Source organism: Vombatus ursinus, unplaced genomic scaffold (genome assembly GCF_900497805.2).
Source record: "Vombatus ursinus unplaced genomic scaffold, bare-nosed wombat genome assembly UNPS02014773.1, whole genome shotgun sequence".
NCBI classification, from domain to species: Eukaryota; Metazoa; Chordata; class Mammalia; order Diprotodontia; family Vombatidae; genus Vombatus; species Vombatus ursinus.
In genome coordinates, this window is record NW_020954551.1 from 6,082,187 (window position 1) to 6,110,135 (window position 27,949).

Below are 27,949 nucleotides of genomic sequence, written 5' to 3' on the forward strand. Positions count from 1 at the left end.
TCTTTCTTTCTTTCTTTCTTTCTTTCTTTCTTTCTTTCTTTCTTTCTCTCTTTCCCTCTCTCTCTCTCTGTCTTGCTTGCTTTCTTTCTATCAGGATTAAGTGACTTGCCCAGGGTCACACTGCTAGTAAGTATCTGAGGCCAGATTTGAACTCCGGTCCTCCTGAGTCCAGGGCCAGTGTCCTATTCTCTGGGTCCCCTAGCTGCCCCCTCAATTCTCTTTCCATGACACCACACTACTTCTCTATAAACAGTTCTGTCTGGGTTAGTCATCAAGTTATCTGTGACGATCTATCTAACTTATGTCCTCCTGCAGGGTCCCACTCCCAACCCCAGGGATTGCTGGAGCACAAGGGAGAAGCATTCATAACATTTTACGTTTTCTACCATTCTCCTTCCACTGCCATAAGAACCAGTCTTTCATCCCCTTGCCTTAGCAGTCTACCTTATATTTTCTGCCCAATCAGCCTTTCTGATAAGCAGATATCATCACATCATTCATGGCCCAGTGGAAAGAATGCTAGACTTGGAAGCAGGAAGACCTTGGTTCACATTTTATTAGTTATGTGACAACTGACAAGTCATTTAACCTGAACCTCAGTTTCTTCATCTGTAAATCTGGAGTCAAGACACCTTCAGTGTTCTCACAGGGTCACTATGAGATTCAAATGAGATAACGTTTGTTAAATACTTTGCAAGCTTTAAAGAATGTCAGTTACTATTATTACTGATTATTAAATTAATCAATCACCATTTAATTAATTATTATTAATCATTGATCAATAACCTTAAATGGCTCCCCTTTGCCTAGGAAATAAAGAAAAAAACTCAACCTAGAATTGAAAGCACTGGGCAACCTAACTTTCTAGCCTTAAATTTGCTTATTTCAGGCTAATCTCATTCCTTTTAGCCCTAGACTACAACGTCAGCCAAACAGGCCTCTCCACATTTAGTCTCTCCAGTCAATCCTCCACATAGCTGGGCTCGGAACATGTCACTCCCAAGCTCAAGAAGCTGAGGTGGTTCTCTGTGTCTCCAGAATAAAATACAAACTTCTTTGTTTAGTGTTTAAATCCCTTAACTATCTGGCTCTCTACTATCTTAACAAGCTGATTATTTCTTACTTTTCCCACCTGAATTTTACTACTCCCCTCAAACTGCCCTATTTGCTGCTCCCCTCCCCATCTCCTCACACCCAAGTCCATCCAACATTCTATCTCCCTTTGGGTCTTTGCACAAGCTTTTACCCACATCTGGAACAGTCACCCTACTCATGTCCACCTCTTAGAATCTCAGGATCTCTTCAAAGCTCAAGTGCCAGCTCCTACAAAAGGCTTTTCCTGACCAATGCCCCGCTTCCCCATCACCATAAGACTTGTTCTACCCAAAATTATGAAATACATTTTTTGTACATATTTTGCTTTATATATCCATATACGTGTTTTCTCCTGCAGTAAAACTGTAGGCTCTTTGAGGGGCAAGGACAGTTTCACTTCTGTCTTTGTCTCCCACACTCCTACCATAGCACATGGTAAGTCCCCATTAAATGCTTGTTAAATTGAATTGTAAAATAAAAGCAAAACGAAAGAGATTGCTTTCTGTTTCGAAAACACCATCATTGTCTTTCTTCTTTCTTTCTCAAACTCATTAAATTTTGGTAATTCTATTTTTGTTTAAAATCAGGAAAAATAGCCTTAATGTCCTAAAAGGAAGATAAAAAAGAACAACTTCAATTTTAACTTGAAATTTTGGTTAAAGCACACACACACACACACACACACACACACACACACACACACGCACACACACACCCCATGACACTTAGCAACATATAAATTCAATGTAAGAAGATAAGAAAAAGCAAAGAGGCCAGGTGTGATGGGGCACAGGTCTAGTTCCTGTGGCAGGAGAGGCTGAGCCTGGGGTTGGTAGATCCCTTGAGCACTAGATTTCTGAGCTACAATAAGACAAAAACCAATCCATCAGGTGTCCTCATCAAGCATCAATATGGCTCACCCTTGGGAGGAGAGGGCCTCCAGGCTGCTTAAGGAGGAGTTAGCCAGTCCAGTCTGGGAAAACAGAGCAGGTTAAAGCTTCCATGATGATCAGTCTTGGGGTCAGGTGACCATGAGGGTCCACTATACTTCCAACCTGGTGAGATAGATGGGTGATGCTGGTGAAACAATTGTTTTCAGTTGCTCAACAGCTTGTAAGAATGGATCCAGTACTGGTATTGAAGCCAGAAAGATCTAGGTTTAAAAGCAGCTTCTAACACTAAATAGCTTATTATATGCCAGGCACTGTGTTAAGCATTTAACAATGATCTCATTTGGTCTTTAGGGAGGTAGGTATTATCCCCATTTTACAGATGAGGAAACTGAGGCAAAAGGGGTTAAGTGACCTTGGGCAAGTCACCTAACACCCGTGCCTCAGGCAATTCTTCAAGATTAATCTTCTAAAGCTTGTGTCAAACTGGGCATTTGTCTAGGGAGTGCCCACACTTTGAGTTCCCGATGCTGATGAAACCCCGGCCTCTTAGTGTGTTGGTACATGGCTAATCACAGCTTACATCTGAATGCTGCAACTGCCAGTTCCCCTTTTCCTACTTTCATGGAAGTAAACTAAACTCTACTACCACAGAGATGTTCAGTAGTAACATGCTGATGAAATATGGTGGAGAGACTAATGGAATCATATAACAGTGATATAAAATATCTTGTTTTGGAGCCGAGATACCATCATGTTACAACATTCATTACACATTTATATAGCACAGAGAAGCCTGGATATATTGCAGCATCTCAGATAGAAGTAGGTTTTAAACAAGAAAAAGATGGCAAAACATTTATATAATCTTAACTGTCAAAATAGCATCCTATCAATCAATGAATCGATCAAGAAACGTTTGTTAAGTACATGTACTAGGTACTAGAAATAAAAAAGGAAAAGATAAAACAATCCCTGCCCTCAAAAAACTTAGATTCTTTTGGTGGGAAACAATGTGTGTATGTATACATACATATATAAACATATATATGTGTATACTATATAAATATATGCAAAAATATGTAACAAAAGGGGGTAGGAGTGATTTACAGTGGAAATCAGGGAGGCACCAGCAGCTGGGGAATAGGAAAAATTTATGGTGGCATTTGACTTGAGCTTTAAAGAGAGCTAGGAGGGAGAAGTAAAGAGGGTATATCCAGGCATGGGATCCTTCCAGCCTTTCTAAAAGCATGAGGATGGAAGCTGGGATGTCTTGGGTTGAGGAACAGAATGAAGGCCAGTTTGGCTAGCAAATAATTCCACTAGAAGGTACTTTTCTCTTCAAAATAAAAGAATTAAGAAGATGGAAATGTCTTATCAAATCCAAGTAAAATTTTTGGCTTAAAACCATAGCATTTTTGTATTAAAATCCATTTCTGAACAGATTTTCAGGACAAAGGAATGACTGGGATGAAAAGAATATGCATTCACCGTGGATATTGCCAAGTTGAACGTGGGCTGTACCAACAAACATTTTATTTTAAAATGTCTGACTTGAATAGACACTACCAGTCCTTTATTCACAAAGAATCCTTTCAGTGCTACCAAAGCCAACTACTTAGGTTAAGGCATTGTGCATTTCTCTTTAAGAACCATTTGTCCAGTCCAATTCCACCAAATCAGTCCAATCAGTCAATCAAGTAGCATTTATTAAGTACTTAACAATGTTCCAGAAACTGTGCCAAGTGCTGAAAATACAAAGAAAGGCAAAAAAACAAGAACAAAAAACCCCAGTCCCTGGTCTCAAAGAATTCCCAGTCTAATGAGGGAGACACCATGCAAACAAGTATGAACAAACAAGATGTAGACGGGATAAACTGGGGACAGTGTCAGTGGAAGGCACTAAGATTAAGCAGGATTGGGAAAGATTTCCTGCAGTAAGTGAGAATTTAGATTAGACTTGAAAGATGTCAGAAAAACTTAGATGACGAGTGAGAACATTCCAGGCATCAAAGATAGCCAATAAGAATGCCTGGAGAATAAATTTAACTCATTACATTGTATGATAGAAAACGCCATTTCATACCCCAAGTCGTTCAAACATTTATTCACTCATTCAACAAGCCCTTAACATTAGAAGACTCAAGAGTGTTACTTCACACACACACACACACACACAAACTCACAAAATTATAATTTAACTTCAAAACAAAATTTTCATCCTACTATCTCTTTTGTCTTTACTTCATGGATTAAAATAATAACACACTGCATCAATTGATTCAGCTTGGTTCCTCAAGATATTTTAAATCTGATTCTTCTAACATAAACATCTACCTCATGCCAGCTACTTACTACACTAGGAGCAAGAGATGAAAAAAAATAATAATGAAATAGTTCCTTTCCTCAAGGAACTTCCATTTTAATGAGGGAAATATATAATTGGATAAATAAATGCAAGCAAATATGAAGTTATTTTGTAGGATAGAATACTAACACCTGGGGAGATTGACAAGTTAGACTTCATGTACTGTAGGTAGGAAGTAGCACTCAAGGTGAATCCTGAAAAAACCTAGTGACAGATAGTAGATAATTTGGAATATGTGAGGGAGAAACTCCAAAAAAGTAGAGGCTCTGCAAAATAAGATTTTGGATCAAAAATTTTAGAAGATTTTGATCAAAAAGTATACATGTGGGGTTTGACATAACACAATTAAAAAAACTTAATAAAATTGGAAGAACATATGATTTAATTATTGACATTGAGGAAAGATTATGATTCTCAAGCTCTCCACCAAAAAAAAAAAAAACACATAAAGAATAGAAGAACATTCCCCAAATAGGCAGTATTCAGATCACAGAGAAATATAGTAATAAAACTCCAAAATGTCAATTTAAAGAAAAAAAATTCTGTCAGTTAATGGAAAGCTCTTCATTTACTGAAGGTAATCTGTTTGAATCATACATGACTACTCTTTATCCATGAAAAACTGAAGAAGAGATTTGAGTATGATATTCCAAAAAGCAGAAGGGATTAGACTATACTCCCCAAATAATATATTCTGCAAAGCTGAGGGTAATTATTGTGTGTGTGTTTGTATGCATGTCTAGATTTGTGATTTCACCATTGCGAGGAATTTCTGGAGACAAAAATGCACTCTACCAATGCAAAGTAGAAGTTTTGTGTCAGGGAGCTTTCATTTTTCAATCATCAATGAAAAAAAGATGAAATTTTTAGCAAAAGGGAGCGATATGATTATCTTTTATCAAAAGAAAAGAAAGTCGAACACAGAAAAGAGAATTAAGTATAGCTAACTAAAAATAAATAAATAAAAAGATAAATAAATAAAGCAACAAAATCAATAATCTCCTGCTTCCAGGGTAGAAAGTTATCACCACCACCCCATTTAGTAATTTTATCCTTTTTGTAAAACATAACAGTTATTTCCCAAAATACACTCATCGGAATTTTGTGACAAAGAGCAAACTCCCAACAAAAAAGGCATCTCAAAATATATTTAATATTCTTCATTAGAGATACCACATGTCTCTATACAATGCCCTGGGAGGTATCAGACTCCCTCTCACTCAAAGTCTTAAAGTAAAGGTTGGATGATTATTTGTGGGGATGTTGTAAGAGAGGAGTTCTCTTCTGGTACAAGTTGGAGTGAATGCCTTTTAAGGTCTTGGCTAAAGCTGAGATTCTATGAAATCTGCCTAAAAACAATACAAACAAACAAAAAAAGCCAGACATTATGCATTCCAAAGCCAAATACAAATGGATTTAGTATAATCCAGTCTTTGGGATTAGCTATCCTCCTATCTATTAGAGTAGTAATCCTAAATTTAACCATTTTGCATTAAATGTGGAAAACTGAAAGCCTGGGGAATTTAAGTGATTTGTTGAACAATGGAAATCTATCATTTAGGAAGAGAATCCAGAAGCGACAAACCTCTGCTCAAACAATCGAACATTTCATTGACTTCTAGATTGTTTCCATTCCTCTAATGTCATAGAAAATAGGAATATTTTCTTTTCTTTCTCTTTACTTCCTTGATCTCTCTTTTCTTCCTTCTGTCTCTCTCTGTATCTATCTGTCTGTCTGTGTCTCTATCTGTCTGTCTCAATACAAATCTCACTTTCTTGACCAGTCTGGAAGTATACCAGTCACTCCAGAACCTGTTCCATTTCTGACCTGAGACATTTAACCCTCCTTAGCAAGACTGGTGTTTCCACCATCTCTTAGCTCCCAAGGGCTCACCAATTTGCTGCTGGACTTAGTGCCGACACTCAATACCCTTTGGCTCTACTGCACCTAAGAACTCGCGAGCTCAATCTATCCACCGGCCTCAACCTTCTCAACAGCAAGAAGTAGGTAGTGTAATGAATAGTGCTGACTATGGAGTCAGGAAAATCTGAGTTTAAATTCTGCCTTAGAAATGTCATTATTATCATCATTAAGGACTATGGATGTATACCACTACAAATGGCAGAAGTATATTTTCAAAGGCTTACACTCCCAGTTACCATTCCCACAATTATGAAGCCTGGGAAATTGATCTGTTGGGCAGAGAGACAGTATTTATTGACAAAAGACCTAATGAGGGCAACGCATGTCCACAAATCTGATGTTGCTTGTAGGCAACAGACAAAAGCAACCGGAGGTGGTATTTGGACAGCCCATTAGACTGTGGCAGGTTGAGCTGTTTGTTTAGAAAGAAGAACAAAACAAATAGCAGTGACTTCACATCAAAGCAGTAGGATTTTCAGGAGCCTGTTTCCCTGTTATGTCCCTACCTTTGTCTCCTAAATCACACAGAAACTTGGAGAATGCCTTGTGAACCAGATTGTTCTGTAAATCACTTCAGTCCTTAGTATACTTAGCACAGCAATAATGGTCAGGAAAGTGATGAGCTCCACAGTCAGTGACCTATGTCTCTGACAACACTGCCTGAATCCCTCCTTATTCTCTCAGGCATGCTTCAGATAACAAGACCCCAATGGCTGCAGAGGTCACAAGACCCTGATGGTCGCTGTTTATGGGACCCTCATTCATCTGGAGCTCTGTCCAACATTGTTCAGTCATTTTAGTTGTGTCCCACTCTGGTAACTCCATTTGGGGTTTTCTTGGGAGAGATACTGGAGCAGTTTGCCATTTTCATTTTACCGATGAGGAAACCGAGGCAAACAGGGTAAAGTGACTTGTCCAGGTTCACACTTTTACACAATATGAACTAATTATGATTTTGCCCAAGTATTCCCTGACATCATTTTGCATCTTTTATTTTATTTTTTTAATGGGTTCCATTATCAAGTAAGGGCCAAATGTTCCTAAACAATGAGTCTTCAATGTGTCACAATGTCTTTTTATGATTTTACTTGGTCTCCGCTCTCCCAATGTGGAATCACAGGAGTCACATATCAGCACATAAACTTAAACTAAACAAAGCACTTTGAATTTGTTTTTCTCTGCATTAGCTGCCCTGCCTTCGGTTTCACATCACTCTAGGAATTAACAAAAAACTGTTTTAGTGTAATCCTTTACTTTAACTTAGCAAGATTGGAAAATAAAAAGGGGCATTTCCAGCTACCAGGCAAGTTGGGGATCATACTGCTATTTGTCAGTAAATATGGTCAGATTTCATTCAGCACTCAGCTGCAGCAGAGTGGTCTATGACTAATACGGGAACAAATTTCTCTATAAACCACAGAAGAGGATGCTTTGGACTCCAAATGTTCACAAAACTTTATAATAAGATATTCATGCGGAAATGGAAATCTAGATTCAAATAAATCTACCTTGACAATCTGCAAAAAACAATTATTTGAAACAGACAAGAATCCATTTCTTTTTCTGGGACAGGGCTGAAACTTGGCATGCACAAAGCCCGTAGTACTCCACCGAGGGATATTAATGTATGATGTTGATGATTTATTTGGGGACCTTTACAGGACTTTTTTTTTACCCCCATAAGAATCAAAGCTAGTCACAAATCCTTCCATAAAAATACCAAATTTAAATGAAATGCTAACACTCAGAAAATCCTGTGATGAAGGCAAGAAATCTATTTGAACTCTCCCTTCCAAAGAAGGATGCTAGCAGAGTAAGCTAGATCCGACACTAAAAGGCTCAAATCCCCCCTCAGAAATTTGCTAGCTAGTGGAACCTGGGAAAAGTCACACAGCTTACAATGTCTCTGGGCTTCAGTTTCCTCCTCTGCAAAATGGTGATAATATTAGGGCCCATCTCACAGGGTAGTTGTAAGACCAAATGAGCTAAGCACTTCATAAGATTTAAAAGGCTACCTAGATGTGAGTTATTATGATTGTCATCAATGTTTGAGAAACAACAGGCACTGTGACTAGAGAGTGGGCCTCCAAGCCAGGACAACCTGTGACAGATGTGGACCACGTGACTGTGGACAAGTCATTTAACCTCTTAGGGCTCCCCGGTAACTCAGTAAGATTATAAACTAGAGAGAAAGTGACTACTTGCATTAGTAGAGGGAGTATCCTGTATCAATAAAGTAGAAGGAAGGAAAGAAGGAAGAAAGAAAGGAAGAAGAAAGGAGGGAAGGAAGGAAGCACTTTTTAAGTGCCTACTATGTACCACGTACTGTGCTTAGTGCTTTACAACATCTCCTTTGATTTTGACAACAACCCTGGGAGGTGGGTGCTATCATTATCCCTATTTTACAGACAAGTAAACTGAGGCAGTCGAGGTTAAATGACTTGTCCAAGGTCATTCAGCTAAGTAATGTCTGAGAATAGTTCTGAACTGAGGTCTTCCTAACTCCAGGCTCAGTGTTCCATCCCCCTGTACCATCTCACTGACTTAGCCACCAATGTAGATTATGAAAAGAAATGATGGAAACTGTGCAAATACTACCACAGGCTATAAATTTTAACACATACTTAATACCCTATGAGAAGACATGACCTGTTGGCTAGAATTCTACATCAAAAGCTTATTCTCTTTAATAGACTAATGGATGGAATCCCTCATACTACACATTTTGTTACTGTTGTTTTTCAGTTGTGTCCGACTCTTCATGGCCCCATTTGGGGTTTTCTTGGCAGAGATACTGGAGTGGCTTGCCATTTCCTTCTCCAGCTCATTTTACAGATGAGGAAACTGAGGCAAACAAGGTAAAGTGACTTGCCCAGGGTCACACAGCTAAGTAAGTGTCTGAGGCATTTATATAGAGCTTTGAGGTTTGCAAAGTACTTTGCAAATATTTCATTTTCTCCTCATAACAACCCTGTGAGATAGGTACTGCTATTATCTCTATTTTACAGATGAGGAAACTGAGGCAGGTAATAACTCTCTGATTTCCTGGATGTGGATATTCCCCTCAACAATTCAGATCACCAGGGGCAGAGCGAGATGGCAGAGTAAAAGCCTGAGCTCTCCCCCAAACCTCTCCAAATACCTTTAAAAAATGACTCTAAACAAACTCTAGAGCAGCAGAAGCCACAAAACAATGGGGTGAAAACTCTTCCAGCCAAACACAACTTAGAAGGTTGGCAAGAAAGGTCTGTCACATTTGAGTGAGAGTGGAGTGCAGTCCAGTACAGCCACACAGACCCAACCCCAGCAATCCAAGAGTAGGCCTTGGGAGTCATTGATTCAGTAGCGGCAGCTGGAGCTTTCTGCCCACAGACAGTAAGGGGGTCGAACAACTGGTCAGAAGGTGATTCCAGGGGTCTCCTTGCTAGCACTGAGGCAGGTCTCTGTTGCTTTGCCCATACTCGGGTTTGGGTCGCAGTCCTGGGTGGCAGTCCAGGGTGAGGAGGAGCACTAGTATAGCAGAGCTTGCAGCCTCAGTGGAAGGTGGACCCTCCTCAAAGTGCCAGGGCAGAAAAGAGTGCTTGTGGTACACACAGACCAGAGCACAGGTCAGGAGAACAGTAAATATCTCTCTTTTGATCATACCATTTTGGAACAACTGAAAACTTACAGGTCCCTAAAAGTATCTCTGAAAACATCTGCAGAAAACCCCTGAAGCTTGGGATAATGCACCCTCTACCCTAAAAGCAGAGCCCTACCTTAACAGAGTTAAAAGTCAAGAAATAGCCTGGGAAAATGAGCAAACAACAGAAAAAAATTCTGACTATAGAAAGTTACTATGCTGACAAGATCAAAACACACACTCAGAAGAAGATAACAAAGTCAAAGCTGGTATATCCAAAACCTACAAGAAAAAAATATGAATTGGTTTAAAGCCATGGAAGAGCTCAAAAAGGATTTTGAAAATCAAGTAAGAGAGGTGGAGGAAAAATTGGGAAGAGAAATGAGAGTGATGCAACAAAGTCATGAAAAATGAGTCAACAGCTTGGTAAAGCGGACACAAAAAAATACTGAAGAAAATAACACCTTAAAAAACAGATTAGGCCAAATGGTAAAAAAAGCACGAAGATTCACTGAAGAAAAAAACTCCTCAAAAAGTAGAATTGGGCAAATGGAAAAGGAGGTACAAATGCTCACTGAAGAAAATAATTCCTTGAAAACTAGAATTGAGCGATTGGAAGCTAATGACTTTACGAGAAATCAAGAAACAATAAAACAGAACCAAAAGAATGAAAAAAAAAAAACAGAGGACAATGCGAAATATCTCATTGGAAAAACAACTGACCTAGAAAATAGATCCAAGAGAGATAATTTAAAAATTATTGGATTACCCAAAAGCCATGATCAAAAAAAAAAAAGAGCTTAGACATCACCTTTCAAGACATTATCAAGGAAAACTGTCCTGATATTCTAGAACCAGGGGGGTAGAATAGAAATTGAAAGAATCCACTGATCACCTCCTGAAAGAAATCCCAAAATGAAAACCCCCAGTAATATTATAGCCAAATTCCAGAGCTCCCATGTCAAGGAGAAAATATTGTAAGCAGCCAGAAAGAAACAATCCAAGCATGGTGGAACCACAGTCAGAATAACATAAGATTTAGCAGCTTCTACGTTAAAGGATCAGAGGGCTTCAAATATGATATTCTGGAGGGCAAAGGAGCAAATATTACAACCAAGAATCACCTACCCAGCAAAACTGAGTATAGTCCTTCAGGGGGAAAAATGGATATTCAATGAAATAGAGGACTTTCAAGAATTCTTGATGAAAAGACCAGGGCTGAATAGAAAATTTGACTTTCAAATACAAGACTCAAGAGAAGCATAAAAAGGTAAACAGGAAAGGGAATCATAAGGGACTTAATAAGGTTAAACTGTTTACATTCCTACATGAGAAGATGATACCTGTAACTCATAAGAACTTTCTCATTATTAGAGTAGTTAGCAGCAGTATACATAGATAGATGTTAATTGAATATGAAGGGATGATATCTAAAAACATAAAATTAAGGGGTGAGAGAGGAATGTACTAGGAAAAAGATAAAGGGAGAGGTGGAATGGGGTAAATTATCTCACATAAAAGAGGCAAGAAAAAAACCTTTTACAGTGGAGGGGAAGAGGGGGGATGTGAGGGGGAGCGAGTAAACCTTACTCTCATCAGAATTGGCTCAAAGAAGGAATAACCTACATAGAAATCTACCTTACCCTACAGGAAAGCAGAAGGGGAAAGGGATAAGAGAAGGGGGAGGGTTGATAGAAGGGAGGACAGATTGGGGGAGGGGACAGTTAGAAGCAAAACACTTCAAAAGGGATAGGATGAAAGGAGAGAGAGAGAATAGGATAAACAGAGGGGGGAATAGGATGGAGGGAAATACATTTAGCAATCGTAACTGAAAAAAAATTGAAACAAGTTTCTCTGATAAAGGCTTCATTTTTCAAACATAGAGAACTGAGTTAAATTTATAAAAATAAGAGCCATTCTGTAATTGATAAGTGATTAAAAGATACGAACACTTTTCAGATGAAGCATCAAAGCTATCTATAGTCACATAAAAAAACTATTTAACTCACTATTGATTGGAGAAATGCAAATTAAAACAATTCTGAGGTAATACCTCATACCTATTAGATTGACTAATTGGACATAAAAGGAAAATGACAAATGTTGGAGAGGATATGGGAAAAATGAGACATTAATGCACTGTTGGTGGAGTTGTGAACTGATTCAACCATTCTACAAAGCAATTTGAAACTATGCTTAAAGGGCTATAAAACCTTGCGTACTCTTTGACCCAGCAATACCACCACTAGCTCTATAGCCCAAAAGAGATAAAAAACAAAAAGGAAAAGGACCTATATGCACAAAAATATTTATAGCAGCTTTTTTCTGGTAGCAAAGAATTGGAAATTGAGGGGATGCCCATCAATTGGGGGATGGCTGAACAAACTGTGGTATGTGATCGTGATGAAATACTATTGTGCTATAAGAAAGGATAAGCAGAATACTCTCAGAAAAACCTAGGAAGATTTACATGAACTGATGCAAAGTGAAATGTACTGTGTACAAAGTAACAATAATACTATAAGACGATCAGCTGTGAATGACTTAGCTATTCTCAGCAATACAATGATCCAAGACAACTCTGAAGGACTTAAGATGAAAAATGCTATCTCTCCCCAGACAAAGAACTGATGATGTCTGAATACAGATTGAAGCATACTTTTTAAACTTTATTTTTCCTGAGGTTGTTTTGTTTTGTTTTTTTGATCTATGTTTTCTTTCACAATATAACTATCATGGAAATGTTTTCCATGACTGCACATAGATAACCTGTATTGAAATGCTTGCCTTCTCAATGGGCTGGGGGGATGGAGAGAGAGAAGAGGAGAGAGAATTTGGAACTCAAAGTTTTAAAAACGAATGTTAAAAATTGTTTTTACATGTAACTGGGAAAAAATAAAATACTAAACAAATATTTAAAAATTCATATCACAAGTAATCTATGCCTGTCTTTCCTGCGTGATTCTTCTCTACTTCTTCCTATACTTTAGCCATGGAAGTCTCACCAGCCATGCTTGTTGTCTTTCCTGCTTTCTCTGTTGTAAGGAGACACTATGGCTGCCCAGTGGTTATCACTTCATCTGGGTCCATGACCAAGCCACCTTCTTTTCTGATCATACATTTCTTTGATGACATGCTTGACTCTGGCTTTTCTTCTTAATTCCTGTTTTGTGTTGCAGTATATTCACAGCCTGTATCTATAAATATACATTAGAGAGATCCCACAAATGAACGATGGACTGAGCCCAAAATTAGACAGGAAGAAGTGTGGGGTCTGGATTACTTTATTATGTAAAACCAGAAGAATTCTTTAATGACTCCAAATTTCTACTTAAAATTAAGGTCCATTTCTTTGCTACTGCCATCACTGTTACAATTTTTAGCATCTAACCCTTTAAAGTTTTCAAAATCTTTTGCATGTGTTATCTCTTGATCTTGTGAGGTAAGTACTATGATTATCTCCAATTTATAATCATGGAAATTGAGAATGAGAAAGGTGACTTGCTCCGGATCACCCTAATTTAGCATGACTCTGGGTCCCACACTCCATCCATTATGCCTAAATTGCCTCTAGCTAATATTCTACTGGTATCATGTGGATATAAACACACACCCACCATAATCTCCAAAGAATTAAAATCGAGTTTGGCTAAGAAGGCAATAGAGTCTGTGCACCTTGAGTATGAGCTGGCCACAAAACAGGAAATAAATGAAAAGTTCATAGAAAGCAAATATAAAGTTATTTTTGTCAGGTGGGGGTAAAAAAGCAGTGATAAGGCAAAGGAGGGGAACAGAGAAGGCCTTATGTAAGAATTGCAACTGATCAAATCCTTCAGCGTTGCAAGGGATTACAAGAAGGAGATGTGATAGCGTACTAGGAATGAGGGACACTCTAGGCAAAGACTAGAAGGTGGGAGAGATGGAATCCTGTATCCTGAGAACAGCAAGAAGGCTGCTTTGGTTGAAAAGTGTGGAAAGATGTAGAGAATATAGAAAGATCAGAGTCGCATGATAGAGGACAGGCTACAGAACATTTTCTCATAAACACTCCCTTATAGGAGAGATGCTGCTGAATTCATCTTGAAAGCTAATGAGAATGCTGTAAAACTATAAATGCACCCTTTTATCTCCTCACTCTTACCTTGGGGAATAGCCCAGGCAATCTATGGGTTCTTCCAGTAATTTCGTGGATTCCACAGTATTGATCTGCTGCTCATTTTCATTTTCTTCATGTACTTAAGAAAGAAAAAAAGGCTACTACACAAATATTTTCAGATGCCTGCTTCGGTGCAGTCTTGAAATCATCAATGTCCCATTCGTGGGGGCCCAGTTTCTTGCCAGAAAAGAGCTTTAGGTGCTGGAAATCAAATCACCTCTCTGCTCAAGTCAGATAAATCTAACAAGTGTCTTTACAGTAAGATCTCAGAAACAGCGCTGTTTACTCACTGGAAATACACTTAAAGACAGCAAAAGTCAATGGTGTCACAGAAATAGAGCAGAATTATCATCTGCCATGGCTGGAAAAGAAATGATTCCTCACTAGAATAGAAAAAGAAAATAGCCCTAAAGTTTGTTGAAAAGGTAAGCCTGACAACAAGGGCAAATAACTTCCCACAAGCCAGAAAGATCTCTTTTTTTTTTTTTTTAATTTCCTTCCATTGAAATACTCTAAGTGTTCCACTAACAATGCTGGAGGGGCTGGGAAAAGACAAGCAAGGTAAGACCCCTCTTGTGGAACTCAGAAGTATTCTGACTGGAATTTTTTTTTTTTAATTTTATGGAAAGAGGTTTTTTTTTTTCCAATTTTATGAATTGGAATTTTGTGAAAAGAGTTACCAGAGGTCACATTCAAGGAGACAAACACAGGGGAGAAAAAAAAAAGGGCCTATATATACCAAAATATTCATTGCAGCATTTTGGTAGTAATACTACTGATAATAACACTAGCTAACATTTGTATATTGCCTACGCTGTGCCAGGCAACATGCTAAGTGCTTTTTACAATTTCATTTGATTCTCACAACAACTCTGGGAGGTAGGTGCTATTATTATGCCCATTTTATAGATGAGAAAACAGAGGCAAACAGGGTTAAGTGACTTGTTCTGGGTCATATAGCAAGTCAGTGTCTGGGACTGGATTTGAACTCAGGTTTTCTTGACTCCAGCCCTAGCCCTCTATTCATTGTGCCACTTGGCTGCCCCCCCCTTACCCAAAAATAAACAAAATGGGTGCCTATTGATTGGAGAATGGCAGGACAAACTGTGGCATATGTCTAGCACTGTGGCTGCCAGTAGACTGAGGCCACAGGGGCTGTTGACCTTTGTCAATCCTTGTTTTGACCCACCATAGGGTTTGTCTTGGGTTCAGTGCTCTGGGATTTCCTGTCTCCTCAGTAGGGAAACTAGACATCCTTTCCTCTGATTGTACCCTCAGCCCAGATTCTTGAGCAATTGGCTGTAGTCAAAGGGGTTCTCCCCAGGAAGGAGAGGGCTAGGAAGGTTTTTATTTTATTTTATTTTTTTAAAGGTACCCAGATGGCAAACAAAAATCAAGAATGAAACAGGCTGTTTTATTCCCCCATAGAAAAGGAAATGCTAAGTCACAAAAAATCATTGAATGAATACAATCAGTTGAGAGGCTACAATGGTAGCCAGTCCTCACTGGCATGTTTACCAACCCTTTCTCTGTGAAGATCTATGTCTTAGCCATTTTACATTTCCCCTGATCAACAAGTGGCTTCTTCCTCTCTGGGTAACTCCTCCCTTCTCAATTAGTCTATTGTTATTACAATTGCTTCAATGGCTCATAAGCCATTGTTAGGGTGTCGGGAAAAGTGGGGTGGGGGAAGAAGCCAGATGCCTTTACAGATTTTACACAGTAAAAAAAGGTACTAGATGAAGTGGCCCCGTCCCAGATACAGGCTTTCCTGGGAGACCATGAGTTCATAGTTTGTGGCCAAGTGTGGAGAAGGGCATCATCCACCCCACTCCCCCCCCCCCCCCCCACTGCTGTAGAATTTGGAGTCATCCTTACATTCAATCTAATCTAAGCCAACAGGAAAAAAGAGGCTTAAGTGGCAGGGAATGAGTCATTAGTATATCCACAGTATTCAGGCTCAGCCACCACTAAAAGGGTCTTCATGGACATCAGGACGTCAGAGAATGTTTATGGGGGAAGGGGAGGGTGCTTCCACTATAGATCCCCAAGGGGGTGCTATGTATCAAATGCTCAGATGGATGGATCTTCTTGACTCAGGAGTCCTTCCAACAAAGTAGATCAAAGTCCTTTTATTCTGGGGACACGTGTTGATGTCCTCCCCACAGTTCTCCATGGGGTATCCACTAAAAGTTCGGGGGGCATTCTTCACTTTCCTTTAAAAAGCATATGCCCAGCTGCTCTGAAACTGAACAACGTTGGGAAATGATTAAGGATTGTAGGCATCGTCAAAGGAAGGGGAAGGACCTGAAGGGCTAAAGGCCATTTGCTTTCTCCGATGGTTATGATTACGTTGACGGGAAGGAAGCCTAAAACAGAAGCTGGCACATAACAAAATCCTCGATGAATATCAACAAGCAAAGCCCCCCGGCACACCTTCTAAGGCCACTCACCGAATACTGTGCACACACATCCTAACCAGTACATCTCGTCTAATCCTTCCAGGAGAGCAGTTCAAAAGCTAGCAGCATTCCTCTGGTCCTCCCTGAGATGAGGAGGATGAACTCAAGTCTGCAGCTGTGCAGTAGGCTCTGACATGAGAGAGAGGATGAGAGAAACCACAGGCAGGCAAGCAAGATGAGCCTTCAGACAGCCATCCATCCATTCCATCCATCCATCCATTCGTACTCTGCAGATGCAAGCACTTCCCATTAAGATATGACTAAATATTTGACAAACAAAAACCATGACAACTTAAAAAAAAGACTCGTCTGGCTGCATCAAGCAGGGAGAATGTCTAGGGGACTTAGAAATTAGACAACCTTGGGGAAATGGGGAGAGAGCACTTAACCATCGCCATATTTGTATGGTTTAGCGCACCTGCCTTCAGGATTCCCACAGTAAACAAATCATTTGCTTTGGTTGAGCTTATCAATCAACATGCTTTTATTAAGCACCCACTGTGTGCAAGTTACTGTCTTAGGTGCTGGAGAAACAAAGGCAAATGTAAACAAGTCTTTGCCCCTCTGGAATTTACATTCTGTTGGAGAGAAACAACATGAAAGAACACAGAAGGCACCAGTACAGGAGACCTTCAGCCAGACAATCGTTGCCTTTAGGTACCCTGTCTCCCTGCTTGGCGAGAAGGTTAAGTGTTTGCTGGCTGAAGCCGTTACTAGAAGCCTCCAGATTCCTCACTGCAGTGATTATTTTGGCATCTAAACACCATTACCCAGAAGTCCCAACCATGCTCACTTTACTCCTTTCTCTCTGGCCACCTGCCCAACTGTCTTGCTAAACATACCAGAGACCATGGCCTGGAAGGACATCTCTCCTCAGACTTCACTCTCCTATTTGGTGATTGCCTCTCTGGAAACACTAAATCAAGAAAGCCCTGGTCATCATTCAGTTTAGAGGTCCCCTTCATAACCTCCTCAACAGCTACTGAACTGCCTCATTGCTACGCATGTACCCTTTCCTTCCAATTCTGGAGCCATGAACCATAATCAAATCAGTTCTACCATTGTTCCTGGCTGGGTTGTGTCAACCTATTCCTCTCTAGTCCCACCCACCATTCCTATAAAGTGCTTGTCCTTGATATTTCCCTCATTAGAATGTAAGCTCCTTGAGGACATGGATCTGTCTTTGCTTTTGTATTTGTGCTTGGTACATAGTAAATGCTTAATAAATGCTTCCTCCCTCCTTCTTTCTTTCCTCTCTCCCTTCCTTTCTCTCTCTCTCTGTCTCTGTCTCTCTCTCTCCCTCTCATCAAAATCTTTACCTGTGGTTCATATCCATTTTTCAGATCACATTGCATTTTTATTTTAAACAAGCCAGATTAGGGTTACAGTAGCCCCATATAGTGTCTTCTTTATCCTTGCTTCTAATTTGGTGGTGGTGGTTTTTTAACCTTTGTTTTAACCATTTGATAACCTGATTATGGAATGGCTGCTACATCTTTAACTGTCTGTCCTGTCCTTTAACATCTGTCCTGTAAGACATAGAAAGTCTGCTTTTTAATGCTGTCATTTAGGCCTATCCAGGGCTTTCCAACTCTCTCCTTGGAGAAAGCTCTTGTGTTGTACATGCATGAAACTGATAAACAGTCTTTGGAATTTTTACTTTCCTGGATCTAAGTCACATTTTCCAGCATTGTTTTTCATCATTCTCCTTTGCACTTACTTTTGTACAACATATAAATGAATGAAAAATATTTGTTTTTTTTTTACTATATTCTAAAGCTCTAGTTATACAACTACAGTCCTTGCCTTCAAGAAGTTTACATGCTAAAGGGGTGAGGTGGGGTACAGAGCATGTTCACTCCTTCAGTCCTCTCTAGGCCCTTCTATTAATTCTTCTGACTTCTTTTTCTTCCATATCCCAACAGCTTTTTTGCCCTGGAAGCTGCCTTTGTCACCATACTCTTGCAACCTTCTCACCCCAATGATTCCTCACCCCTGCAGCCTTTTCACAGTGCAAGATCCCTCAACCCCTGTGGCCCCTTCCCCATTGATCACTTTCTCCTGGAACCTCCATTTTAAAAAGGGTCCTCAGGCCAGCCATGTTCACTCCTTCATTCCATTCCAGCCTCTTTCTCTATCATGTGCCAGCTTGGGTACCTCTCACCCACTCCCTTCTGATCTCCCTTTTATGTATTGTCTTCTTCCATTATAAGAATGTAAGCTCAACAAGGGCAGAGACCAACTTTCTCTTTGCTTCTCCTTGTAACCCCAGAACTTAGCAAAGTACCTAGATGATAATTACTTAATAAAAGCTTGTTGACTTAACAGCATATATACAGGAATGGTGTCCAGGGAAGAGAACTATGGTTTGGGAAGTCACAAAAATGTTGAGTCTACGCCCTTTCCAAAGGGAGTCATCTCATTAAGTTCTTCAGAGAATGCGTTTCCATATAAGCCACAATCATCTTCAAAACAATCTGCTTGACCACATTCACGATGATAAGCCCTGCTACAGTAGGTGACTAAGTACCCCTTAAACTAATGTTTCTTGTAGTCTTTGGAAGAACAATGAAACACCTCCATTGATTCTCTGATTTACCTCTATGAGAACCTGCGAGGCATTTTTTTTATTGAGCTGTAACTTCTTTCTGTCTCCTGGTTTTATTTATAATGAGAACATCAATAGCAATGTGCCTCATTTCCTCTAATACTGAGCAAACTCAACAGTTATTGGACAAATTAATGTTGGTAGAATATCTAAGAACAAGGTAATTTCTCAGTATACATTGTCTCTTTTTTTTCCCGCCTCCACCATTTTCCTTATGAGTGGGGCTAAATGTGACTGAGGATTGTGCCTGCTTCTTAGGGCATAGTTGGCCAAAAAAAAAAAAATCCCTCCTTTTTCAATCTTCTTATGATGACCTTCTCCAGGTTTATTGAAGTCAGTCCTTGGTACTACCCTTGGGCCTTAGTTCCCTTGAAAGGGAAATACACCTGGAGCAGTAACTCCTTAACCTTCTGGTGAGTCTTATTCTCAACCTAGAATTACATATGGGTATTCAGTCTTATGGCAGTAACCCAAGAGTTAGGAATCCCTCCTGGAAAGAAAATGAGCATGGAGTCACTAGAGTGTCAGCTCTCTCTCCACCAGATGATCCATGCCCAAATGGCTAATGCTAGTAGCAGGGGACAGAGTCTAGATCTCTTGCTCCCTCATATCACAGTTTGGTCTCAGTCTTCTTACAGCTCTGAGAGGTATAGACATACCTTCTTTTTTCCCAAGAGATCAGCTCTATCTCTCTGGTTCTTACTCTAGAAAGCTAGGTCCCAGAACTCTGTAACTTGGGTTGATAAAGAGAACACTCAGAAGCTAGCACTATCCAGGGAGTTCCTGTCTCTGACAAGAAGGCTGGATTCCAGGATCCTCTCCTTTACCCAGAAGTCTTGGTCCACAAACTCTCCAATGTGGGTGCTGCTAAAGAGCTAGCCCCTGTAGACTATAATTTATATAGTCTTCTTACTACAGAGAGCTGGGATGGAGGAGCTTTTTTTGATCACAAAGATCACCTCTCCTGAGGCTCAGTGGTCAAGAGAACATACAACTGACACAGCTCTACTATTGACTGCGTATGGGTGGGTCCAGGAAGTCAGTATCCAGAAACCATTACTACCCTTCCACTTCTAGGGCTATTGCCAGGCCTTGGGCCAAGAGACTAACATTTCAGGTGCCTGAGACAGAATGGTCAGTAAGTTCCAGGGGGAACTCTGTGTAGGTGACCACTTTTAATTCTCTAGTTTTTGACCTGTGCTGAGAAAAGGGGAAAAAAACAAACTCTTTGATTCATACCCCTAACTATAGGTCAATATACTCTTCCCACAATGGTCTGACCTAATTGATTTATCACTATTCCATCCACACTGCATCATGAATGAGTTAAATGGACATATTCGCATACTCTATCAGGGCCATAAAGGCTCACAAATATATTCACAGATTGTGCATGGCTCTACAGAGGATATGGATAGGAACTATAAAGAGTTCCCAGTGAAGACCTTCTTCAACCAATGTACCTGGGCACCTTCTCTACAACCCAATGGTAAGTGGCCTATCCAGGGTCACACATCCAATATATGTCAGAGGTGGGTCTTGAATTCAGGTCTTCCTGCATCTATTGCCAGTTCTTTATCTACTATGCCATAATGAATCTCTCACTGTCTTGTCTCTGCCTTTCTCTTCCTCTCCCTTTCTCTCTCTATTTCTGTCTCCATCTCTCTCTGTCTCTGTCTCTGTTTCACTTTCTCTGTCTTTGTCTCTCTAATACCTCTCTGTTCTTCAGTGTCTCTGGCTGGCTGCATGCTTGTCTGTCTGTCTCTTTCTATCTTTCTCTCTATCTCTGCCATTCTCCTTGTTACTGTCTGTCCCTGACTCTATCTCTGTCTTTCTCTTTCTCTCTGTGTGTCTCTGCCTGGCTATCTGCCTGCCTTCCTGTCTGTTTGTCTATATCATATATAATACATATATAATGTAATAACATAACATAGCACATAATATAGATAACACATATAAGTATATTTATATATCCTACACTAAAATCTTGCTTTAAGCCCGATTGTGTTATGGAGATGATGCTGGCCTTCAGTTTCCTCCTCTGTAAAGATGAAACAGGTTGGACTAGAGGCTCTCTAACATTGCTCCCTAATCTGGATCTATGATTCATCAGAGGACATGCCAGCAGACTGCAACCACTCATAGCTAAAAAGATTTTAAGTATGGCCTTTGCCACCAACTATCTGTCATTCAAGGACAGCCAAGAACCCAGCTAAGAGCAGAAAAGCTAACTCCCAGAGTGCTGGCTGCCAAGGCATGGATTTTTGACCCATGTCCACTCAAAACTCATGGAAGGATTGCCATCTGTGTCCTTAGAAGGCGTATTCACCCCAATGAAATCACAGAGCGTTGAATAGATCATATACATACACTTAACCATGCATAAATATTGGATTGGGTTTAGATAGCTCAACTTAGCAAATGGCACCACATGCTCAGAAGCCTTCTCCCATCCTCACCACCACTTACTCACCCATTAGTTATTTTTTGGCCCTAAACAGGCACCTGGCACGTGGCTAATTTCCAAGCGGAGCTATATACTGGTATACTAGTGTTCTATCTTAATGGCCATATGCCGTTTTCTCACTGCTTCAATATTCAGTTAAACTCCTGGCTTCTAGACATCCTAAACCGTTTGTCAGTTTCATAACCTTTCATAAAGAACAGAGGGGAGAAAGATGTAGAGACACAGGCTGGATGTAGGGGAATCCAAGAAAACTGCCTACAGATATTTTTTTTGTCCCTGCAATACCGTCTACTTTGATAGCATCTTCTTCCTGACACATAGCTCTAATGAGGTACAGCCAGTGATCCTCTCCTGGAATCTGTACCACAGCCTCACAGAGAGCTTCATGATCCAGGATGGTGCAGGATTGGCATTTATAATATTTCAACTTGGAGGATTTATGCAGGTCTCTGATATCAGCATGAGATGAATGTGTTGTATCCCTCTTAGGGCAAGAAAATTAGCATGTCAACAAAGACAGGAGGGAGATCATTCAGGGTTACGTGTTATTTCCCCTATGACTTTTATTGGAAAAGCCCTCCCAACTCACATGGACTTTAGTCAGCCTAAAAGAAGTCAACAAAAAAGAAGGTATTTTTAAAAGTTTCATTGGTATTTTTTTTACTTCACAATAATTTCCAGATAGATCATCTCACTCACCCATCCACCCAATGAACCATTGCTTGTTACAAAGAAAAAACAAATTATTAAAACCCAGAAAGATAGAGTTCAAGTCTGTGTCGAAGCAGCATTTTGCATCCACAGTTCCCTATCTCTCTACCAAAAATAGGGAGATGTATTTCCTCTTTTATTTTTTTCTGGGGCCATTATTGGTCATTACAATTGCATTGGTTTCAGCTTTCTCTTTATTTATATTATCATAGTCATATCACACAGAGGGTATATGGTAGATGTGGATAAACTGCAGCATATAACCAACAGGGAACTCCTTAGAAGAAGGAAATGTATCATAGGAAGTAAAGAAGGGTCAAGAGGGCGAAGAGCCCCAAGGCTCCTCTGTTATGCATCTGATGCCAAAAGAAAATAAAGAAGGCTTCCAGCACTTTTTTTTTGGTGAATACCATATAGACAAGGGTCTTACAGGATGGGCTGCAATCTGTATGATTGCAAGGAATGGATCAGATCACAATTCCAGTCTGGATCTCAGCTGAATGACAGCCATTGTATTTTGTGAAGTTGTGCACATTTCATGCTGTATCAGTTCACACAACTCTTCCAGCATTTCTCTGAATCCCTCTTAGTTACTGTTTCTTATAGTGTAATAATGTTGCACAACAGTTTAGCTATTTCTCCCAATGATGGGCTAGACACAGGGACATGCTGGAGTCAGCTCATAGCATTTCAAGAGTGCTTATAAACTTTCAGTATGAGCACTTACTTCAGAAATCAGTGAATGGTACAAATCAGGAATTGATTTATTGTTTTGTTGATTATCTAGACTTAAAAAATTGATTGAAAATGTTAATAATGCATATTAAACTTAAAGGTATGTTTAGCACATTTTTTTTTTTGCAAAGAGCTAGCTGTTAAACATTTCCTAGCATGTCCCTGGCTAGATAGCACATTTCCATACACTTTTCCCCATGTTACAGATAAACAATAACAATAATAATCATAATAATAATAATAGCTAACATTTATTTAGGAACTAAATATGCTAAGCACTGCGCTAAGCACTTTATAATTATTATTTCATTTGATCCTCTCAACAACCCTGAAAGGTAAATGCTGTTATTACATTCATTTTACAGATGAGGAAACTGAGGCAAACAACGGTTACATGATTTGCCCAAGGTCACATAGCTAGTCAATGTCTGAGGCAGGATTTTAGCTCAGGTCTTCCTGACTCCAGGCTGAGTGCTCTATCTACAGAGCCACCAAGGTGCCCCAGAAGGTGGCCTTACATGAAACAGTGTAGTATAATGGAAAGTTAGACAACATGGGTTTAAATCCTTGATCTGCTACCTATCAGCTATGGGAATTTGTTCTTACTTTCATGCTCCTGAACCTCTGTTTCCCTGTCTATAAAGTAAGGAGGTTGGACTAAATGATCTCTAATGCCCTTTTCATCCCTATGATTCTATAAATAAAGAAAAATATTTATTTCTTTCCTGAGGCAATATATTAGCCGATGTTAATATGATTTCTTTTTGTGTGTGCCTTCTGCTTTCTTCATATGTAAAGGAGAAAAAAGAAAGCTAACATTATCATTCCAACAGGCGAACAAACGCTGCTTCTCCACAAAATTTATCTGCCCTCTAATGAAAAAGGTAAGCCAAGCACATCCATGGTCTTATGCAGAACAGAATAGAACATGTGACTGTATATTGCAGGTAGCTCACCAGGAGGTTTACTAGGGAGTTTGCAAATCACAAGGAAGCAAAATCTGACTTTAATGTAAAAACTTGAGTAGGTGAAGAGTTGAGTGTCAAAATGGCAGCTAGATGATGCAGTGGATAAAGCACTGGGCTTGGAGTCAGGAAAACCCGAGTTCCAATCTGATCTCAGAAACTAACTGTGTTGTTAGTCACTTAACCCTGATTGCCTCAGTTTCTCATCTGCAAAATGAACTAGAGAAGGAAATGGCAAACCACTCCAGTGTCTTTGCCAAGAAAACTCCAAGTGGAGTCATGGAGAGTCAGACATGACTGAAAATGACTAAACACATTGAGTGTCATAATAGAGTTTTTTTTTTAATCTCTTTGGGTGGTATCTATGACCTTTTATGATGTTTTAATCTAACCACTTTTAATTACAGCTAGTGATGTCCTCTGTGGATAGAATACTGGATGAGGAATCTAGAAAACATAGGTTTGAATTGCTTACTCGCCGTGTGACCCTGGGCAAGTCACTTAACCCTTTTCAGCGTTAGTTTCCTCATTTATCAAAACATTGTCTGCCATGCAAGATGGTTGTGGGGCTCCAATGATATAATATGCTAACAATGATACATATGCTAACCTCAAAGAACTAAATAATTGTCAGTTATAACAGTAATGCCTATTATTTTTATTCTCTCATAGAGAAGCAGAAAAATATCTAAAGCTTCTTGCATGTGGCAGTTTCTTCCTTGCTCTATTTCCTTATAGCCAAGGTCAACTGCAGAAATTCCATCAACATATGCTTGATTTGCGTATGGTTTTGTTGTTGTTGGTATGAGTGATGTCATGGGTATAGGGAACTCCCCATAAGGGGAGTCCCTCCACCGATGCAGAATGATACTTGCTATGCAACTCAAGAATCTTGGAGACTTACAAGGGGCATTAATAGGTGAAGTGACTTGCTTAGGGTCACATAGTTAACATGTTGTTAGAGGCAAGGTTTAAAGCCAGGTCTTCTTGGCTGCGAGGCCAATTTCCTATCCAATCAATCACTTAAAGCATTTAAACACCTACTATGTGCTAGGCACTAGGGATATAAGTACAATAAGCCCACTTAGCCACACTACTTCTACCTGATCCAATTATTCCAGCTGTTCTTGGAGAAAGGCAGAAAAGAAGAGTGTTGTTCCAGTGTGAATGGAGTTACATAGAAAACAATAACTACTGGTCCCTCCACTGTCAGAAGAAATATTTCCAGTTATTCTAAGATTGGTCATGGGATGAATGTGTTAAGTTGTCATCCTTTTCCTTATTTACTCAGTCCCCATTAAGGCCAAGGTTAAGAGAGCCATCCGGCAAGATTAAGGACAGAATCCATGGCTACAGGATAGGGGCATTTCTTTACCTGAACCTAATTAGTTGTGTGGGGATCAAACCTATGACCTTCCTTATACACTTCATCAGTTCTACTCTCTGACCAGCTAAGCCAATGGAGCTGACCTACTTTAGACAATGACAACACTATATATGTCTGTCATCGAATAATGTCATTTTGGATCTTCTACACTGACAGCAGGTAGGGAATATATGCTCAACTATACAGTCATGATTTTCCTTCCTGACTCAATCAGGAATAGGGTTCAGATATTATGTCACTAGTGAGATGTGTAGCCTTGGGTACCTGTCTGGTCTTCAATTTTCTTACAAGAAAAATGAAGGGATTGATGTAGATAATTCTTCAAGTACCTTTCAGTCTGAAATATTAATAATTCTTTTAAAAAGTATTTTTTGCTACCCACTGAAAATAATAAACTTGCTAATGGAGAAGAAAGTGGATTCAAAGCCTCTGCTATGATGTGAGAGTTTCTGGAAGTTCACTGTTGCCACCTTAAAATACATCTGTTAACTCTGGTCTCAGCAATTCAGTCTATGTTATGCCATTCTGCAAGGACTAGGACTGAAAATATTCAGAGACATTTTTGTCAAAAATATATTTTCTTTTGCCAATACACAGAGAGGCCCTTGAGTTAAGTGTTCAGAACCCAGCCAACGTTTTCAACACTTCTCTCTGACTCCACGTTCTTTGGTAAGTCAGGAAGTCAATCAAATTCTAGCTGGTGAATAAAACTAATTCCTGTAATATGAGAGAGGTAGGAGGTTTTGGGTGAGACATTAATATTTCTCAGACCAAATTCCCTCCCTCAAGTCATATAAATTTATAGGCATCTCCTTCTCCAGTGCTATCGCGATGGTTCACAGTGCAAGAAAGTAATTAGGCTTCTCTGAGAGCAAGAATTGTGCTGAGAAATATCATTGAGTAAACATGGAAGAAAAGTATTTTGAGTGGTACTATAATGATCTCATAAGAATAAGCAACTATGTGTGTGTGTGTGTGTGTGTGTGTGTGTGTGTATGTGTACACACAGAGCCACACATACATGTACATATATTTTATCCCGATGTCTTCTGTAGCAACCAACACCTTTAGTTACTGAAGAGGGTGGAGGCAGGACTATATGTAAATCAAATGTCCTTTCTGAAGGGGTTTACCTTTGCCCCTTTTCCCTTTTGTCCCTTTTCAAAAGGAATTTGGCTCCTTTGTTTACAATTCCCAGAAAAACCTTAAAACTTTTAGATTCCTTGTAGACTCACTTTATCTCTCTTTGAGAGTTTATTCAAATGCACCTTTCCTCTCCAGCCCTGAAAAGAACCTGGCTCCTGTGTGTCTCTCTTTAGCTCCATTTGAAAGCAAACTTCCCCCCTTCCAGCTCCCTTCATTATCTATTCTCATTTTCTGTTCAAATCTCTAAGACCTTCCAAACACCTGGACCCTCTTTTTCTCAACCACCTCCCCTCTTCAACTGGCCTTGCATTGTGGCTACACACAATCTCCCTTCCATTGTTTTACTTTCCTGTGGCCCTTGGTCATTTCTCACCCTTAATCCTAACTAGGCACCACAAGGTCCAGGACCTAGGAGTTCTGTTCACCCCAGCTTACTAGTCACTCCCATCCAGATCTCCCTAGTCCCTGCCTCCTGTCACTCCAAACTGCTTGGCCACTCCTAAATCCCTCCCACAGTCTTTCTGTACTTAAGACTCACCTTTGCCCCATTCAGACACCGGGAATTTCTCATGCCTAGAGGCTGAGCTGTTCCCAAGCCTGCTAGTCCTTACTAGCCACCTGGCCTGACCACCTTAGCCCCCAGCCCTCATTCCGACGCTGAGCTTTCCTCATGCCCAAAATGCTGAGACTGCCTCATGCACGCTTGTCCTTATGAGCATCACCTGACCACCTTAGCCCCCATTTAGATCACTGATGTTTGGGTTCCTTGGGAGTCTGGCCTATATACTTCATCTTTAATAAACTTTTTCTCTAGCTGGAAGAAGATTTTGGGTTGAATTCTTTCAGGCAGATCTGTGTTGTGATCTGGGGCTTTTTCCCAGCACCCCAAAACCTCCCACGATCTTGGGGTACCTCTGTGCATCTAGGAGCACCCCAAAACCCCTCCCCCTCTTCACTTTCTATCACAGGTCACACAGTATGTTCCCAGAAACGGAAAGCCTCTAGGCAGTCAGAATCGACTAAGTTCTGAGTTCCCAAGGCAAACTTCTAGAGGAGTTCCATTGTATTTAACCAATGATATTTCTGGGGGAAAAGTGAATTCAATCCAACAAACATTAAACAAGTATCTCATATGTGTAGAGAAGGGTGCTAGGCACAGGATCCAGAGAACCTCCCTCCTCACTCCCACCTCTTGGAATTCTGAGCTTCCTTCCCAGCTTAGCTCTGGTGCCATGAATGAGAAGGCTACTTCTTGATCTTCACCCCACCCAGTCAATTCTTGGGGTTCTCATCCCAGCTTCAACACTTAGTTTGCACATCTCTAGACATTCCATTAGAATATATGCTCCTCTTGTTTTTTCTTTGTATCTTCATTAACTAACATAATGTCTGGCACTTAGAAAGTGCTCAATG

The 27,949-nt window shown here is 39.9% G+C and overlaps 1 protein-coding gene across 1 annotated transcript in view; it reads right to left on the reverse strand.

The window, feature by feature from the left end:
* Window positions 1-27,949, reverse strand: part of FHIT (fragile histidine triad) — a 1,585,586-nt gene that overhangs the window by 1,029,270 nt on the left and 528,367 nt on the right. The window contains 1 exon segment of the mRNA XM_027863677.1: window positions 2,016-2,150. The gene's annotated coding sequence lies outside the window, so the exon portion shown is untranslated.